The sequence below is a fragment of the Triticum dicoccoides genome, chromosome 3A (genome assembly GCF_002162155.2).
Source record: "Triticum dicoccoides isolate Atlit2015 ecotype Zavitan chromosome 3A, WEW_v2.0, whole genome shotgun sequence".
Classification (NCBI taxonomy): domain Eukaryota; kingdom Viridiplantae; phylum Streptophyta; class Magnoliopsida; order Poales; family Poaceae; genus Triticum; species Triticum dicoccoides.
In genome coordinates this window covers 467,098,341-467,118,401 of record NC_041384.1, presented here as the reverse complement: position 1 = coordinate 467,118,401, position 20,061 = coordinate 467,098,341, and the positions used below count along the sequence as shown (strand labels likewise).

The 20,061-nt window shown below is 48.6% G+C and overlaps 1 long non-coding RNA gene across 1 annotated transcript; it reads right to left on the bottom strand.

Annotated features, from left to right (window-relative positions):
• Positions 1-17,418: 17,418 nt before the first annotated feature.
• On the bottom strand, positions 17,419-20,040 carry LOC119268595. The gene is made up of 2 exons (XR_005133236.1): positions 17,949-20,040; positions 17,419-17,823 (listed from the first exon to the last, which is right to left on the bottom strand). It is a non-coding gene; the product is annotated as an uncharacterized LOC119268595 (long non-coding RNA).
• Between the last annotated feature and the right edge of the window lie 21 nt (positions 20,041-20,061).

Here is a 20,061-nt window from a genome sequence, read left to right as displayed (position 1 = left end):
GTCTTGGAAGTCGCGGACGACTGGAATCTTTTCAATTCCCTCAAGAGGTGCCGCGTTCAACGCATTCAGCACATAAAGTCGTGCTTCAGCGTTTCAAACCAGACGAGCATTGTAGCTTACTATCTCATCTGAAGGGTGTAGAAGATGGACGGTTTTAGAGGCACAAACGATAGAAGTCGTATGTGCTTTCAACCAATCCATTCCCAGAATTAGGTCAATATTGGAAGACTTCAGAATAATGGGGGATGCAAAGAATTCCAACCCTTCGATTTCAACTGAAACGTTGTGGCTAATCATGGAGGTTTGGCATTGGCCCGCAGGGGTTTTTACCACTAGTGGAGTGTGCATCTCTTCGTATTTAATGCCATGCATGAATGCAAAATCTTCTGATACGAAAGAATGCGATGCTCCTGTATCGAATAAAACAGCAGCTGGTACTGAATTAACGAGAAGAGTACCCATCACAGTGGCAGGCTGGTCTTGAGCTTCATTCAGATCAACATGATTAGCATGCCCACGACCATAAGGTCTGGCATTGTTGTTATAGGGCTGATTGTTACGGCCAGTTGAAGGTAGAGCCAGTTGGCTCTTTTTCTGAGTGCACTCTTTAGCAAGGTGGCCGGGGCGGCCACATCTGAAGCACAGACCATCATTGGGATCGGGAGCAGGAGCTTGGGATGGTACATCTCGAAGAGGCTGCCTCTCTGGTGGAGGAGGCAGACGAGGTGCAGCATAGGACTGTCTTGGTGTAGGTGCGGTTGGACGATACATGCTGTGGGGAATCCATATCCGACGCTTCTGCGCTGACGGGCCCGAAGATGGGCCAGCGTCACGGCTACGCCTGAGGGATCCCTGGTGTTCCTGAAGACCAGTCTCAACCTGAATAGCCTTGTTCACCAAGGTGGCGAAGTCGGCAAAGTCATGAATGAGCAGTGCTAGCTTGATATCTGGGTGAAGTCCATCACGAAACTTTTCTTGCTTACGAGCATCAGTTGCAATGTCTTCTTCAGCATAACGTGACAAGTCCAGAAATTCCCGTTGATAAGCATCTACAGTCTTGTTGCCTTGGGTGAGGTTGCGGAACTCTCGCTTCTTCCTGTCCATGGTTCCCTGAGGAATGAAACGGGCATGGAAGGCAGCTTGGAAATCCGGCCAAGTAATGACCGTTCCAGCAGGTAGGGTACGCCTGTGGCTGTCCCACCATTGAGCAGCAGGACCCTTCAGAAAGAAAGATGCGAAGGTGACATAGCTGGCAGGGGCAACACTAGCAGACTCCATTTCATATGTGATGTCGCGGAGCCAGTCATCAGCATCAAGGGGTTGAGTTGAGTTGCGGTAGATAGATGGGTTGAGGCGCATGAAGTCCTGCAGAGTTACTCGGGTTGGATGTTGATTCATGTTCGGACGAGGAAACTGAGCCATCATTCCTTCCATGAACTGGCGAGTTAACTCAAACTGTTGCCTCATTCCAGTAAAGAATTCAGGCGGTGGTGGGTCGTTGGCACCACAGCCACGACCAGCGGGTCTAACCATCCTGCTAACATGTAACAGGGGTAGTTCAGCATTGAGCATTTGCAAAGATAAGGATCATTCATGATGAAAACATGCATAATGAAGGAGGTACGATGGATTCCACTCCGTAGTCAACACGACAGGGTGTGCACTACTCAAAAAGCTATTCTAAGGAATAACTATGGCTTCATCCAACTTCGGGGTGAATGTGGTCACGGGATCCTAATGTTAGTAAATTCATTTAACCCGAATAGAAGAGAGTTCAGAGTCCCAGAGTATAGACGAGGAGTAAAAGATGCTAACACCACCCATATGGCGACGTGGGCCCGTAAGCCACACAGCCAAGTTAGTAAAACAGTTTTGGACGACTAGACTCAACTTCGGCCAAGGAGTTGGAAAGGGGGCTACCTACAGGCAGTCGGCTCTGATACCAACTTGTGACGCCCTCGATTCAATCGTACACTAATCATACACGCAAATGTGTACGATCAAGATCAAGGACTCACGGGAAGATATCACAACACAACTCTAGACACAAATTAAAATAATACAAGCTTTATATTACAAGCCAGGGGCCTCGAGGGCTCGAATACATCAGCTTGAATACAAACGAGTCAGCGGAAGCAACAATATCTGAGTACAGACATGAGTTAAACAAGTTTGCCTTAAGAAGGCTAGCACAAAAGCATCTACGATCGAAAAGGCAAGGCCTCCTGCCTGGGAGCCTCCTAACTACTCTTGGTCGTCGGCGTCCGTCACGTGGTAGTAGGCACCCTCGGGGTAGCAGCAGTCGTCAAAGGTGGCATCTGGCTCCTGGACTCCACCATCTGGTTGCAACAACCAGAAAGAAGAAAGAAGGGGGAAAAGGAGGGAGCAAAGCAACCGTGAGTACTCATCCAAAGTACTCGCAAGCAAGGATCTACACTACATATGCAACATTATCAAAGGAAGGCTGTATATGTGGACTGGGCTGCAGAAACGCCAGAATAGAGAGAAGGTCTAGTCCTATCGAAGACTAGCATCTTCTGGAAACCACCATCTTGCAGCAAACAAGAGGGAGTAGAGTAGCATAAAGTAAAGCGGTAGTAGTGTTATCAACCTCGGCCAGAGATCCTTTCTCGACTCCCTGCGAGAAAGCAATCCCAGAGCCATACTATCCAGTTATCATCACAATCAAATCCTCATCACCATCCAGTTCTCATCACAAGTATCCAGTTCTAGTTGTATCGATCGGGATACAACTCCAAGTGTCCGTTACCGTAGGACAGGCTATGCATAGATTAGTTCTTCCCTGCAGGGGTGCACCAACTTACCCACCACGCTCGATTGACTCCGGCCGGACACACTTTCCAGGGTCATGCCCGGCCTCGGCCAAACAATACGCCGCAACCCGACCTAGGCTTAAATAGAGAGGTCAAGCACGCCGGACTAAACCTATGCCCCCAGGGGTCATGGGCCATCGCCCCGGGAACTCCTGCACGTTGCGAACGCGGCCGGTGAGCAGACCTAGCTACCTCCCTAAAAAGGCAGGAGCTTACCAGTCCAACCCGGCGTGCGCCGCTCCGTCGCTGACGTCTATTAAGCTTCGGCTGATGCATACGACGCAGAACGCCCATACTATGCCCACGTGATGGTTAGTGCTATCAGGCCAGAGGCCCCTCGGATCAAATATCCAAATCGTAGTGGATTAGGAACGCGCGGTAACAAGCAGAGACTCACGAAAGAGGTGACCCCGTTGCCCCGTCTCGAGGACTTGCGGCAAGGGCTAAGAATGCCCGGCCACGCCTCGTAATTATCTCACGGGCACCTTCCAGGTCAACCCGTCTCCACATCACTTTCCAAGTAACAGTTGTAAAGTCCAAGTATCCGTGTGTCCAAACATCAAGAGGAAAAACCCAAGGAATCACCCCCGGTGGGTTCCACTCAATGTAATCATCAAGGTGAACGTAGAGGAATCACCCTCGAGGTTCACACTTGAGGGGTTGCACGACAGAGCCGTATCGGAAGTGGTTAAGGAGGAAATCACCCTCGATGACCACGACCGAATAGCTACACTACAGGGTTAACATCAGAAGTGTTGTAGAGGTCTCACCCTCGGCACTCGATAGTATCCCAGTAGTGTCGAGCAACTAAGGGGAAAGTGATGTGCGGTGCAGGGGCCTGGTCTTCGATCCCGTTGATCGGGTCTTCAATGATGAAGCAGGGGCAACAAGGACAAGGTGGGGGTCACTGATGGATCACTAACCAACCTATACTAAGCAGATTAGGATAAGCAGGTAAGGTACAATAACAGGTACAAAAGCAGGCTATGCATCAGAATAGGAGCATACAATAACAGTAGCAAAATCTAATGCAAGCATGAGAGAATGGAATGGGCGATATCGGGATGATCAAAGGGGGGGCTTGCCTGGTTGATCTGGCAAGGAGGGGTCGTTGTCGACGACGTAGTCGATCACCGGGGCATCAGCGGCCTCGGGGTCTACCGGAGAGAAGAGGGGGAAGAAACAGTAAATACATAGCAAACAGAGGTAACACTAAGCATGACATGACGATACGTAGCGCTAAGCGTGCTCTAACGCGGTCCTAGACGTTATAGGTGAAGGGGGAAATCAACCGGGAAGGTGTTCCCGGTTCCGGACCTGTGTCAGACAGATGACCGGAGGGGGAAAGTTCCATGTTCAGCATGCTAGGGGCATGTGACAGATGAACGGACCGCATATTCGGATTCGTTGGATTTTTCTGAGCAACTTTCATATAGAAAACATTTTCATCCGAGTTACGGTTTAAAAGTTACGGATTTTCAAAGTTTAAACCAATTTCTGAATTATTTTAAAAGCAGAAAAGGTTTATTGCGCCAGTAGTGACGTCAGCATTGCGTCAGCTCTGCTGACCAGTCAAACTGACAGGTGGGACCCACCTGTCAGCCTCTCTGTCTAACAGAGGCTTAACTAAGCTAACAGGGTTAGTTAGGGGGCGTGGGCCCCAGCAGTCAGTGACTGGTTAGGTTAACTAATTAGTTTTATTTATAAAACCGGTTTAGTTAATCTAATTACGTGGTGGGGCCCGCACGTCAGTGTCACAGAGAAGCCCAGTCAGCATGTTGACTGGTCAAACCAGTCAACAGGGTCCCGTGGGGCCCAGCGTCAGTGACTCAGGTGATGGGGCCCACGCATCCATGTTGGTGGCAGCGCCGGGGAGGGCTCCGGCGACCAAGGCGACGGCGGCGCCTCGCCGGAGTTGGCCGGAGCCGCGCTACTGGGGGCCTCCGGACCTACGGCTTGGACCTAAGGGCGCGGCCCGGCACCGCGCACACGATGGTGACGATGACTGGCGTCGGGGACGACCGGAGCATCGCCGGCGACGGAAAAGGCGGCGACGACCTTCGGGCGTGTGATGGCGAAGGCGAAGCAGCGTGCTACGGAACGAAAGGAAGGGCTGGGGAGGATCCCCGTGGTGCGGCGAGTCCAACGGGCTTGAGCCCGTGACCAAAAGGTCACCGGAGTCTCGCCGGCGACGAGCTCCGCGGCGCTGCATTCGGGCGCACGTGGGGAAGCAGCTAGGGGGCGCGCCAAGTAGGCAAGGAGAGGGAGAAGGTAGGAGAGCTCACCGAGCGGCACGCCGATGGCCCTTGGTAGTTTAGGAGCGCAGGGGAAGCCGGAATTCGAGGGATCTCGCCGGCGACAAGGGCGGAAGGGGACGAGCTCGTGCGACGTCAGCGGTGCTTCCCAGCTCCACCTGGGGGCACCAGACGACGGAGTCGACCCCGGCGGAGCTTCACGACAAGACGGCGGAGCGAGGCGGTGGCTGTGGCCGCGGTGACGACGGAGAACGGCGGCGAGCGCGCTCGGGAGAGGCGGGCGAGCGAGACAGGGTGGGGGAAAGAGCAGGTGGAGTGGGTGGTGCAAGTGGAGGCGGGGATCGAGGAGGCGAGGAGGCGCAAGCCTTATCCCCTCGCTCGGGCGATGCCGGCGAGGCGGGTCCGGCGGGGACGGGCGCGCTCTGCCTCGCCTAGTCGGAGGAACAGGAGGAGGGGGGAGAGCGACAGGAAAGGGGGAGTGGGCCGGCTGGGATGGGCCGACGGCCAGCTGGGCCTGTCTCTGCGGCCTTAGGCCCAGGGGCAGGGGGGTTTTCCTTTCCCTTTTTTTTTGTAAACATCTTTTGCATTTTCTTTTCTTTTTCTTTTAGCCAATAAAGACTTTGCAAAAAAAAATTATGCCATTGGACAAAATAATCTCAAAGAATTATTAGGCACTGCCAAAAAAAGATTGTGAGGCTTTAGAAATAGTTTGCCATTTTCATAAATTAAAAAGGCATTTAATTTATGTCTTAGGCCACTGTTTGAAGTAGCTTAGGCCACTCAAACCTTTTTGCAAAAATGTTGGTTCACCACCAATATTAGTTGTGGATTTTTCTGCACATGATGAACATTTTTGTTTTCATGTCTGAGCATTTTGAATTTCAGACAAAATTTGAATTTGAATTCAACTGGAATGTGAAAGAACATGAGACAATAATGATCAGGCACATGTTTAGCAAAAAGATTAACTTAACCCCAGGGGTTACTGTAGCATCATTACACCGGGGTGTTACATAACGTACCGATTGACAAAGGGAATTGTATACGGGGTTGCTTGAATCCTCGACATCGTGGTTCATCCGATGAGATCATCGAGGAGCATGTGGGAGCCAACATGGGTATCCAGATCCCGCTGTTGGTTATTGATCGGAGAGTCATCTCGGTCATGTCTACATGTCTCCCGAACTCATAGGGTCTACACACTTAAGGTTCGATGACGCTAGGGTTGTAGAGATATGAATATGCAGTAACCCGAAAGTTGTTCGGAGTCCCGTATGAGATCCCGGACGTCACGAGGAGTTCCAGAATGGTCCGGAGGTGAAGAATTATATATAGGAAGTGCAGTTTCGGCCATCGGGAGAGTTTCGGGGTCACCGGTATTGTACCGGGACCACCGGAAGGGTCCCGGGGGTCCATCGGGTGGGGCCACCCATCCCGGAGGGCCCCATGGGCCAAAGTGGGGAGGGGAACCAGCCCATAGTGGGCTTGTGCGCCCCCTTGGCCCACCCCATGCGCCTAGGGTTGGGAACCCTGGGGTGGGGGGGCGCCCCACCTGGCTTGGGGGGCACTCCACCCCTTGGCCGCCGCCCCCCCTAGGAGATCCCATCTCCTAGGGCTGACGCCCCCCCTAGGGGAGCCTATATAAAGGGGGGAGGGAGGGGCAGCTGCACCCTTGAGTCTTGGCACCTCCCTCTCCCTTGCTACACCTCTCCTCCTCGCGTAGTAGAACGGCGAAGCCCTGCTGCGGTGACCCCTGCATCCACCACCACGCTGTCGTGCTGCTGGATCTTCATCAACCTCTCCTCCCCCCTTGCTGGATCAAGGAGGAGATGTCACGCTGACCGTACGTGTGTTGAACACGGAGGTGCCGTCCGTTCGGCGCTAGGATCTCCGGTGATTTGAATCACGTCGAGTACGACTTTCTCATCCCCGTTCTTTGAACGCTTACACGCGTCATCTACAAAGGTATGTAGATGCAATCCGATCACTCGTTGCTAGATGAACTCATAGATGGATCTTGGTGAAACCGTAGGAAATTTTTTGTTTTCTGCAACGTTCCCCAACAGTGGCATCATGAGCTAGGTCTATGTGTAGTTCTTTTTGCACGAGTAGAACACAATTTGTTGTGGGCGTAGATGTTGTCAACTTTCTTGCCGCTACTAGTCTTATTTTGCTTCAACGGTATTGTGGGATGAAGTGGCCCAGACCAACCTTACATGTACGCTTACGTGAGACCGGTTCCACCGACTGACATGCACTAGTTGCATAAGGTGGCTGGCGGGTGTCTGTCTCTCCCACTTTAGTTGGAGCGGATTCGATGAAAAGGGTCCTTATGAAGGGTAAATAAAAGTTGACAAATCACGTTGTGGTTTTCACGTAGGTAAGAAAACGTTCTTGCTAGAACCCTATTGCAGCCACGTAAAACTTGCAACAACAATTAGAGGACGTCTAACTTGTTTTTGCAGCAAGTGTTTTGTGATGTGATATGGCCAAAGTTGTGATGAATGATGAATGATATATATGTGATGTATGAGATGTTCATACTATTATAATAGGAATCACGACTTGCATGTCGATGAGTATGACAACCGGCAGGAGCCATAGGAGTTGTCTTTATTTTTTGTATGACCTGCGTGTCATTGAGAAACGCCATGTAAATTACTTTACTTTATTGCTAAACGTGTTAGCCGTAGTAGTAGAAGTAATAGTTGGCGAGCAACTTCATGGAGACACGATGATGGAGATCATGGTGTCATGCCGATGACAAGATGATCATGGAGCCCCAAGATGGAGATCAAAGGAGCTATGTGATATTGGCCATATCATGTCACAATTATTATTTGATTTCATGTGATGTTTATCATGTTTTTGCATCTTGTTTACTTAGAACGACGGTAGTAAATAAGATGATCCCTCATAATAATTTCAAGAAAGTGTTCCCCCTAACTGTGCACCGTTGCAACAGTTCGTTGTTTCGAAGCACCACGTGATGATCGGGTGTGATAGATTCCAACGTTCACATACAACGGGTGTAAGACAGATTTACACATGCAAAACACTTAGGTTGACTTGACGAGTCTAGCATGTACAAACATGGCCTCGAAACACAGAAGACCGAAAGGTCGAGCATGAGTCGTATAGAAGATACGATCAACATGAAAATGTTCACCGATGTTGGCTAGTCCGTCTCACGTGATGATCGGACACGGCCTAGTCAACTCGGATCATGTTATACTTAGATGACTGGAGGGATGTCTATCTAAGTGGGAGTTCATTGAATAATTTGATTTAGATGAACTTAATTATCATGAACTTAGTCTAAAATCTTTACAACATGTATTGTAGATCAAATGGCCAACGTTGTCCTCAACTTCAACGCGTTCCTAGAGAAAACCAAGCTGAAAGACGATGGCAGCAACTATACGGATTGGGTCCGGAACCTGAGGATCATCCTCATAGCTGCCAAGAAAGATTATGTCCTACAAGCACCGCTAGGTGAAGCACCTATTCTCCCTGCAGAACAACACGTTATGAACGCTTGGCAGACACATACCGATGATTACTCCCTCGTTCAGTGCGGCATGCTTTACAGCTTAGAACCGGGGCTCCAAAAGCGTTTTGAGAGACATGGAGCATATGAGATGTTCGAAGAGCTGAAAATGGTTTTTCAAGCTCATGCCCGGGTCGAGAGATATGAAGTCTCCGACAAGTTCTTCAGCTGTAAGATGGAGGAAAACAGTTCTGTCAGTGAGCACATACTCACTATGTCTGGGTTACATAACCGCTTGACTCAGCTGGGAGTTAATCTCCCGGATGACGCGGTCATTGACAGAATCCTTCAGTCGCTTCCACCGAGCTACAAGAGCTTTGTGATGAACTTCAATATGCAGGGGATGGAAAAGACCATTCCTGAAGTATTTGCAATGCTGAAATCAGCAGAGGTAGAAGTCAAAAAGGAACATCAAGTGTTGATGGTGAATAAAACCACTAAGTTTAAAAGGGGCAAGGGTAAGAAGAACTTCAAGAAGGACGGCAAGGGAGTTGCCGCGCCCGGTAAGCAAGCTACCGGGAAGAAGCCAAAGAATGGACCCAAGCCCGAGACTGAGTGCTTTTATTGCAAGGAAAGTGGTCACTGGAAGCGGAACTGCCCCAAATACTTAGCAGACAAGAAGGCCGGCAAAATGAAAGGTATATGTGACATACATGTAATTGATGTGTACCTTACCAGTACTCGTAGTAGCTCCTGGGTATTTGATACCGGTGCAGTTGCTCACATTTGTAACTCAAAGCAGGAACTACGGAATAAGCGGAGACTGGCGAAGGACGAGGTGACGATGCGCGTCGGGAATGGTTCCAAGGTCGATGTGATCGCCGTCGGCACGCTACCTCTACATTTACCTACGGGATTAGTTTTGAACCTCAATAATTGTTATTTAGTGCCAAGTTTGAGCATGAACATTGTATCAGGATCTCGTTTAATACGAGATGGCTACTCATTTAAATCCGAGAATAATGGTTGTTCTATTTATATGAGAGATATGTTTTATGGTCATGCTTCGATGGTGAATGGTTTATTCTTAATGAATCTCGAGCGTAATGCTACACATATTCATAGTGTGAGTACCAAAAGATGTAAGGTTGATAATGATAGTCCCACAACTTGTGGCACTGCCGCCTTGGTCACATAGATGTCAAACGCATGAAGAAGCTCCATGCAGATGGACTTTTAGAGTCTCTTGATTACAAATCATTTGACACGTGCGAACCATGCTTCATGGGTAAAATGACCAAGACTCCGTTCTCAGAAACAATGGAGCGAGCAACCAACTTATTGGAAATCATACATACTGATGTATGCGGTCCAATGAGTGTTGAGGCTCACGATGGTTATCGTTATGTTCTCACCCTCATTGATGACTTGAGTAGATATGGGTATGTCTATTTAATGAAACACAAGTCTGAGACCTTTGAAAAGTTCAAGGAATTTCAGAGTGAGGTTGAGAATCAACGTGACAGGAAAATCAAGTTCCTGCGATCAGGTCGTGGAGAAGAATACTTGAGTCACGAATTTGGCACACACTTAAGAAAATGTGGAATAGTTTCACAACTCACGCCGCCTGGAACACCTCAGCGTAATGGTGTGTCCGAACGTCGTAATCGCACTCTATTAGATATGGTGTGATCTATGATGTCTCTTACCGATTTACCGCTATCTTTTTGGGGCTATGCTTTAGAGACTGCCGCATTCACTTTAAATAGGGCTCCGTCAAAATCCGTTGAGATGACACCTTTTGAGTTATGGTTTGGGAAGAAACCTAAGCTGTCGTTTCTAAAAGTTTGGGGATGCGATGCTTATGTCAAGAAACTTCAACCTGAAAAGCTCGAACCCAAGTCGGAAAAATGCGTCTTCATAGGATACCCTAAAGAAACTATTGGGTATACCTTCTACCTCAGATCCGAAGGCAAGATCTTTGTTGCCAAGAATGGATCCTTTCTAGAGAAGGAGTTTCTCTCGAAAGAAGTGAGAGGAAAGTAGAACTTGATGAAGTGTTACCTCTTGAACCGGAAAATGGCGCAACTCAAGAAAATGTTCCTGAGGTGCCTGCACCGACTAGAGAGGAAGTTAATGATGATGATCATGAAACTTCAGATCAAGTTGCTACTGAACTTCGTAGGTCCACAAGGACACGTTCCACACCAGAGTGGTACGGCAACCCTGTCTTGGAAATCATGTTGTTAGACAACGGTGAACCTTCGAACTATGAAGAAGCGATGGCGGGCCCGGATTCCGACAAATGGCTGGAAGCCATGAAATCCGATATAGGATCCATGTATGAAAACGAAGTATGGACTTTGACTGACTTGCCCGTTGAGCGGAGAGCCATAGAAAATAAATGGATCTTTAAGAAGAAGACAGACACGGATGGTAATGTGACCATCTATAAAGCTCGGCTTGTCGCTAAGGGTTATCGACAAGTTCAAGGGGTTGACTACGATGAGACTTTCTCACCGATAGCGAAGCTGAAGTCCGTCCGAATCATGTTAGCAATTGCCGCATTCTATGATTATGAGATATGGCAAATGGACGTCAAAACGGCATTCCTTAATGGTTTCCTTAAGGAAGAATTGTATATGATGCAGCCGGAAGGTTTTGTCGATCCTAAGAATGTTGACAAGGTGTGCAAGCTCCAACGCTCGATTTATGGGCTGGTGCAAGCATCTCGGAGTTGGAACATTCACTTTGATGAGATGATCAAAGCGTTTGGGTTTACGCAGACTTATGGAGAAGCCTGCCTTTACAAGAAAGTGAGTGGGAGCTCTGTAGCATTTCTCATATTATATGTAGATGACATACTTTTGATGGGAAATGATATAGAGCTTTTGGACAGCATCAAGGCCTACTTGAATAAGAGTTTTTCAATGAAGGACCTTGGAGAAGTTGCTTATATATTAGGCATCAAGATCTATAGAGATAGATCAAGACGCCTCATAGGTCTTTCACAAAGCACATACCTTGATAAGATATTGAAGAAGTATAATATGGATCAGTCTAAGAGGGGGTTCTTGCCTGTGTTGCAAGGTATGAAATTGAGCTCAGCTCAATGTCCGACCACGGCAGAAGATATAGAAGACATGAGTGTCATCCCCTATGCCTCAGCCATAGGTTCTATTATGTATGCCATGCTGTGTACCAGACCTGATGTAAACCTTGCCGTAAGTTTGGTAGGTAGGTACCAAAGTAATCCCGGCAAGGAACACTGGACAGCGGTCAAAAATATCCTGAAGTACCTGAAAAGGACTAAGGAAATGTTTCTCGTTTATGGAGGTGACTAAGAGCTCGTCGTAAAGGGTTACGTCGACGCTAGCTTCGACACAGATCTGGATGACTCTAAATCACAAACCGGATACGTGTATATTTTGAATGGTGGGGCAGTAAGCTGGTGCAGTTGCAAGCAGAGCGTCGTGGCGGGATCTACAAGTGAAGCAGAGTACATGGCAACCTCGGAGGCAGCGCATAAAGCAATTTGGGTGAAGAAGTTCATCACCGACCTAGGAGTCATACCCAATGCGTCGGGGCCGATCAAACTCTTCTGTGACAACAGTGGAGCTATTGCACTTGCCAAGGAGCCCAGGTTTCATAAAAAGACCAGGCACATCAAGCGTCGCTTCAACTCCATTCGTGAAAATGTTCAAAATGGAGACATAGATATTTGTAAAGTACACACGGACCTGAATATAGCAGATCCGTTGACTAAACCTCTCCCTAGAGCAAAACATGATCAACACCAGAATTCCATAGGTGTTTGATTCATCACAATGTAACTAGATTATTGACTCTAGTGCAAGTGGGAGACTGTTGGAAATATGCCCTAGAGGCAATAATAAAAGGATTATTATTATATTTCCTTGTTCATGATAATTGTCTTTTATTCATGCTATAATTGTGTTATCCGGAAATCGTAATACATGTGTGAATACATAGACACCAACATGTCCCTAGTAAGCCTCTAGTTGACTAGCTCGTTGATCAACAGATAGTCATGGTTTCCTGACTATGAACATTGGATGTCATTGATAACGAGATCACATCATTAGGAGAATGATGTGATGGACAAGACCCAATTCTAAACATAGCACAAGATCATATAATTCGTTTGCTAGAGTTTTTCCAATGTCAAGTATCTTTTCCTTAGACCATGAGATCGTGTAACTCCCGGATACCGTAGGAGTGCTTTGGGCGTACCAAACGTCACAACGTAACTGGGTGACTATAAATGTATACTACGGGTATCTCCGAAAGTGTCTGTTGGGTTGACAAGGATCAAGACTGGGATTTGTCACTCCGTATGACGGAGAGGTATCTCTAGGCCCACTCGGTAATGCATCATCACAATGAGCTCAAAGTGACCAAGTGTCTGGTCATGGGATCATGCATTACGGTATGAGTAAAGTGACTTGACGATAACGAGATTGAACGAGGTATTGGGATACCGACGATCGAATCTCAGGCAAGTAACGTACCGATTGACAAAGGGAATTGTATACGGGGTTGCTTGAATCCTCGACATCATGGTTCATCCGATGAGATCATCGAGGAGCATGTGGGAGCCAACATGGGTATCTAGATCCCGCTGTTGGTTATTGACCGAAGAGCCATCTCGGTCATGTCTACATGTCTCCCGAACCCGTAGGGTCTACACACTTAAGGTTCGATGACGCTAGGGTTGTAGAGATATGAATATGCAGTAACCCGAAAGTTGTTCGGAGTCCAGGATGAGATCCCGGACGTCACGAGGAGTTCCAGAATGGTCCGGAGGTGAAGAATTATATATAGAAAGTGCAGTTTCGGGCATGGGAGAGTTTCGGGGTCACCGGTATTGTACCGGGACCATCGGAAAGGTCCCGGGGGTCCACCGGGTGGGGCCACCCATCCCGGAGGGGCCCATGGGCCAAAGTGGGGAGGGGAACCAGCCCATAGTGGGATGGTGCGCCCCCCTTGGCCCACCCCATGCGCCTAGGGTTGGGAACCCTGGGGTGGGGGGGGGAGGCGCCCCACCTGGCTTGGGGGGCACTCCACCCCTTGGCCGCCGCCCTCCTAGGAGATCCCATCTCCTAGGGCCGGCGCCCCCTCTAGGGGAGCCTATATAAAGGGGGGAGGAAGGGGCAGCTGCACCCTTGAGTCTTGGCGCCTCCCTCTCCCTTGCTACACCTCTCCTCCTCGCGTAGTAGAACGGCGAAACCCTGCTGCGGTGACCCCTGCATCCACCACCACGCCGTCGTGCTGCTGGATCTTCATCAACCTCTCCTCCTCCCTTGCTGGATCAAGAAGGAGGAGATGTCACGCTGACCGTACGTGTGTTGAACACGGAGGTGCCGTCCGTTCGGCGTTAGGATCTCCGGTGATTTGGATCACGTCGAGTACGACTTCCTCATCCCCGTTCTTTGAACGCTTCCGCGCGTGATCTACAAAGGTATGTAGATGCAATCCGATCACTCGTTACTAGATGAACTCATAGATGGATCTTGGTGAAACCGTAGGAAAATTTTTGTTTTCTGCAACGTTCCCCAACAATGCCCACTTTCGCCCTCTCGGTTCTGCGGGTTCCACCGAAATTCCTCAAAGAAGTTGATAAGTGCAGAAGGCGTTTCCTTTGGAAGCAGGAGGAGGAAATAACTAGGGCCAGCTACAAGGTGAACTGGCAAACGGTCTGCGCACCAACTGAGAAGGGGGGCTCGGAATCCTGGACCTGCAAGGTTTCAGCCGAGCACTCCGGCTACGCTGGCTATGGATCGCTTGGAAAGACCCGGACAGACCATTGGTCGGCACACCACCGTCATGCGACGACACGGACAGAGCTTTGTTTGCTGCAGCAACAACGGTGACAGTTGGAGATGGCAAGACGGCGCTCTTCTAGCAATCTACATGGATGGGACCTGGAACCCTAGCTCAGGGCTACCCAACCTTGTTCAAACACTCCCGGCGCAAAAACAGGACAGTTTTCCAAGCTCTGCAAAACGAAACATGGATCAACGACCTTGAACATGGGGATATCAACCTGATACTGCCAGACTTCCTGCGGCTGCACCGACGAATTCGTGAGGCAAACATTCTGCTAAATGAAGAAGAAAGGGACCAAATTCGGTGGAACATGGAGGCAAAAGGAGGATACACAGCAAGCTCCGCTTACCAGATGCATTTTCAGGGACGGCATACCTCAGAGTTCGGAGGCATCATATGGAAAACTTAGGCCCCAGGGAAGATCAAAGTGTTCTGCTGGCTGCTGCTACAAAACCGAGTCTGGTCAAATGACAGACTCCAGCGACGGGGCTGGCCAAATGGCTATTTCTGCCAGCTTTGTCACCGGAGCCTTGAAACAAGCAAGCACATTATCTGGGAATGCACCGAGGCATGGAGAGTGTGGCAACGGGTGGCATCATGGCACGGCTGCTCCACCTTCGCGCCGACGGACGAGTGGCGCCATAAGAAGCCATTGGCGATTATCAGAGAAATTATCAACAGGGCAACGCCAAGGGAGCGCAAAGGAGCAAAAACCATGCTCCTTGCAACATGCTGGGAGATTTGGCAGGAGCGGAATAGATGCACTTTCCATAACAAGATAGCCTCCACCTCTGACATTGTGAGAGAATTGAGAAATTCATTGGAGCTTTGGAGACTGGCGGGAGCCAACTGCATTGAGAGCCCCTTCGGGGAACCACCGTGAGATTGTAGGTTCTTAAGAGGCCCCTTTTTCACTTTTCTCTCCATTTTATCCTTGGTCCCTGACCGCCACACACTTTTTGTTATCACCATGTTCTCCCTGCTATGAATCAATGAAATAGCCAGCAATTGCTGGACAGTTCAAAAAAAAAAACTATTTGGTTTGGTCACTTTCACTGTTTAACGTTTTGACTTTGGGTGCAATATATTCTCGCGCAGGACCCAGCACAACCAATGGGACTCCGGTGGCGATCATCAGTGAATGGATCACGGTGGTTGGAGCGGAGATCACAGCCATCATTATGCTTCAAATGAACTGCATTTCTGCGAACTTGCTAGCTGCTAGGTTCCCTTACGTCCAAACAAAGGAATTAATTAGGTGAGGTGAGCAAACTGCAGCAACCGTCAGTGTAGCTAGCAGGCTGCCAGTGCCTGCCTGCAACGACGCTGCTTGACTCTAACGGTCTTAACAGACTAGGTTTTGCAACCACCTGACCGTCGTAGTTTGTGTGCACCGCAATGCAAGACTAGGAGCCATTTTTTACCCCTTAGTAGAACCGAACCATGCAGGCTTGTTCTCTGGTCTCACTGGTGTCCGTGCTTGACTGCTTTGTACTGGTAATTCCACTGGTTGTGTGTCAGTGTGTGCTCTAGCAAGTTCATACTAGGATTCAGAGCTGTATGCTCGGTTAGAACCCTGCGGCCAACTTTTATCACTGGTCCGCTGCATGAAAAGAAAGATATACGTAAACAAAGAGAATCAAATACGGAAAGCTTACGAAGGAGAAGAACCACATGATGGTAGCATGGAGGCCAAAGGCCGACTGCTCTGCGTGCATTATTCCTCGACCGTTGCGTAGGGCTTTGCATGGCCGCATACACTTGCATGAGCAGACTTGAGTACTGGTCCAGGGTAATGTGAGATTCTAAACAAGTTTGCAAACTTGCATGGTAGCTCGTGTTTTCCGAAGTTTGGGGAAATGATTGCGTTTGCCTGTAGTAGAAAACGGCCGGTTAGTGCAAGCGTGTTGCGTGTACGCGCTGTCATTGTGCTTTATTTATCTGCTCCGTGAAAAGTAAAACCTCATCATTGCCAACTTAACAATGTAGAGCCAAATGATGGATGACCCACATGGATATGAAGCTGTAAGTAGAGAAGTAAGCAGTGGAATCGATGATGTATTGCTTTAGCCTAATGGGCATATATATCGAAGTACAAGACCTTGAAATACAAGACAAGCTTGAATAAATCATAGTCTATCCTATGTTTCTGTTGAGTATGGTGATTGAAAATATAGGATAGACTAGGATTACAGACTGGTGCAGGGACAAGGGAGGTACAACAAAGCAGAGTAGAGATCGCGTGACAGTTTTCATCCTGGTTATGTGGAAGATATGGAAGCATCGTAACGTTGTAATCTTCGATGGAGCTTCACCATCCAAGAACTATGTTACCCTACGGATATGCAAGGAAGGAAGAGCATGGAAACAAGCGGGATTGCTTAAGGGAGACACGGACGCATTCTTTCATAAGGTGAAAAGGTGGGCTAGAATGGCAAGTTAAGCCTTCTTTGGTTCATAGGATAGGAATGTTATAGGAATAGAAAAATCATAGGAAGTGAGATGACATGCATGTCAATTCCTATAGAGAAAGAGATGTCATTTGATGCATCAGATAGGATTTTTTTTCCATTGAGTCTAGGCTAATATTTTTTCCCTTCAAAATGTGAAGGATTGATTCCTATCCTACATAGGAATAGGAATCCATTCATACAAACCAAAGGGCTTTAAAGAAATTTTTCCTTTGCAAATCTCATCCTATAGAATTCCTATAAAAATTCTACAAACCAAACGAGGCCTTAGTATATAAGTGAGGTAGGAGTAGGGGTGGTGTCATGTGCATGTAATATTGTAAACACTGACGTGAAAGGGCTCTTTACTCCATTCCTTCTTTATAGTAAAGTACGCATACTCGTGCGTATTTGGAAAAAAAAATCTAGTCTATCCTATTTTCAATCACCGTACTCAATAGAAACACTGTTAATCATCTAGGTTCCATCATTGCTTAGAAAGCGCAAAAACAAATTGCCCGTTAAATAGCAGGCATGCATTTTTTCGATGAAGGATAAATTTTATTGGCTCAAAATAAAGCATCAAGAGAATACAAATACAATGAGTATACACCCGGCCTTTGTGTAACTAGAATGCGCATAGCCAACACCAACGCACGCACACAAAAAATACGTCGGCAAATAGCAATGTCATATAAGACCAAAGCTATGCGTAGGCAAGGAAAAAAAACCCTAAAGTGATCAGATTTGTGATCGGCAGACTATAATAAGGACCATATCCACATCAACTATATCATGACAACACACAAACGATAAGGTTCTTCAATAACAACGCCTTCAGGAAGGGAACGGCGTTCATGCGTAGCCGTCATCGGATCCAACCACCAAGGCCAGAATCTAGGTCTTCACCCTGAAGAACCAGTGCGAGCATATCCAAACAGTGCCTTCAATAAGATAACGACGTAAAAATATCATCATTATGGGGTATAACCAACTCCGGTCAACCTAGTCTTTCACCCTGGAGCTCGAGACCAGGTGCTTGAATAGCAGCACCATCAAAGTCACTTACGTGTTGTCGCCACCACTTTTCCACAATACCAGCGGCTATATGCGATCCGATCACCCCCGCTACGCAACCACCCTTTTGTGTCAAAGTCGTTGTTCATAGTTTGCATCTCACCGCTGAAGTCAATCACCGAATCTGGAAAGAGAAACCCTCACAAAAAACTTTCAATAGGCACCACAATCTCCAACGAGGTTGCCGCCCGCAGGTCGCAGTGGTCACCACCATGACCAACACCGACGGTGGTTCCACCACCGACTACCACCTTGCCGGAGAGAGCCCACCTAGTCTAATCAAGGGCCAACATTTAACATGGCCAAAACTAAAACACGAAAGGCAGATCACCATCGCCCATGCAACCACTGCAGATCCGGAGCGCACATCCGCCAGATCCGCGCCGCGCCTCCGACCGGAGCACTGTGCCGGCCTCGAGCACGCCCGCACGAGCAGAGAAACCTCTAGCGACTGTAGAGGTTAGTAGGTAACTCCCTCCACATACACGCCATCTCGAGAGCAAGAAGAAAGATACAGTTACCACTTCCCACGGAAGTAGAGCCGATCATAATGCTCACTCATTGCTCCATCAACATCGCCTTATCTAGTGATCATGCAACGGAAGAACCTACATGAATTCCTCCAGGCGGGGGCACTGACGGTGGTTGACAGGGACTCGTCAACCGGTCCTCCCATTAGTAACCAAAAAAAGAGCACCAGCTTTGCGGTCTCTTACGCCATGCAGACCCCCACGCCCTGTCAATGAGCCTCGCAGGGTCGCACCCTCCTCTTTGCAGCCAAAATCACATGGATCCAAGTGAAAGCCACTACTGTCCTGATCAGACCGGTGACAACTGACAAGCCAGCAGGTATCCTGGTGAGGAGGTCATGCATGTACGTATTGATCCGAGCATCGGACGTGCAGACAATACGAGAAGCCTACGAAGAAGAAGAACCACATGACGGTAGCATACTAGAATAGCATGCAGAGTTGGAGACCAAAGGCTGACTGCTCTGCATTATTCCTCGACCATTACATAGGGCTTGCATACTTGCATGAGCAGACTTGAGTACTGGTCCAGGGTACATACATAGGATGACCCAGGCGGATATAAAACACTGTTAATCAAACATTACCTCTAGGTTCCATCATTGCTTAAAAAGTGCAGAAGCATTTGCCCGTTGAAACGCAGGCATGAATGCAAGCGGGGCCGCACGAGCAGATCTTAGCCGTCCATGGCAGAGCGGGCATACTTTCAGCGACTGTGGAGGTTTGTTAATCAAACATTCTAAGAAACATCAAGAAACGTAACCGACTGACCTGCACATTGCCGTGTGTATCTAATGATTATATGCAAAGGAAGAGCCTAGCGCGACAGAAGATAGATACGGGAATTTCTCCAGGCAGAGGCACTGACGGAGCTTGACAGGGACTCCTCAACCGGTCTTCCCATTAGCAACCGACGATCACTAGCTTTGCGTCCTCTTACGCCATGGCCATGCAGACCTCAAGACCTGTCAATGTTCTCCACACAGCATCGTCGCACCCTCCTCTTTGCAGCCAAAACCACATGGATCGAGCCACTCCTGTCGTGATCAGACTGGCGACCCACGAGGTCATGCATGGACGGACTGCTTGATCGGAGCATCGGACCTGCTCCTACGTTTAGGCATGGAGTTGGAGACCATCGGTAGGCACGTCTTTATTTTTGGCATGGTTCTGGAAACCAGCCGTGCTAAGACAGAGGAAATAAAGTTGTCTCAGAAAAAAGATTTTGAGGATAGAACAGTAAAAATTTCGAGAAAACCCCGCAGGTTTACCAAACCGATTTCATTTTGGCGGGTCAAATGACGGAAAATTCCAGTGAATTTGCTAGAAGCCACAGGTCAAGAGAGTGGCATCCACATGTGGGCGGCACGGGACGTAAGGCTAACTCCACCGCGCGACCTCATCCTGTCCGGATGCGTCAGTTTGAGGTAAAAGGAACGAACCAGACGGCCCAGCGCGCATGAGCAAATAGACTTTTGTCCATTTTCTGTCCGCTTTCTACCCATCTGCGGCCCGAGTTTGCGTCGCTTTTGGGATGAAACATCGCGCGCTTGTCCTCCCCTGACACGCCTATCG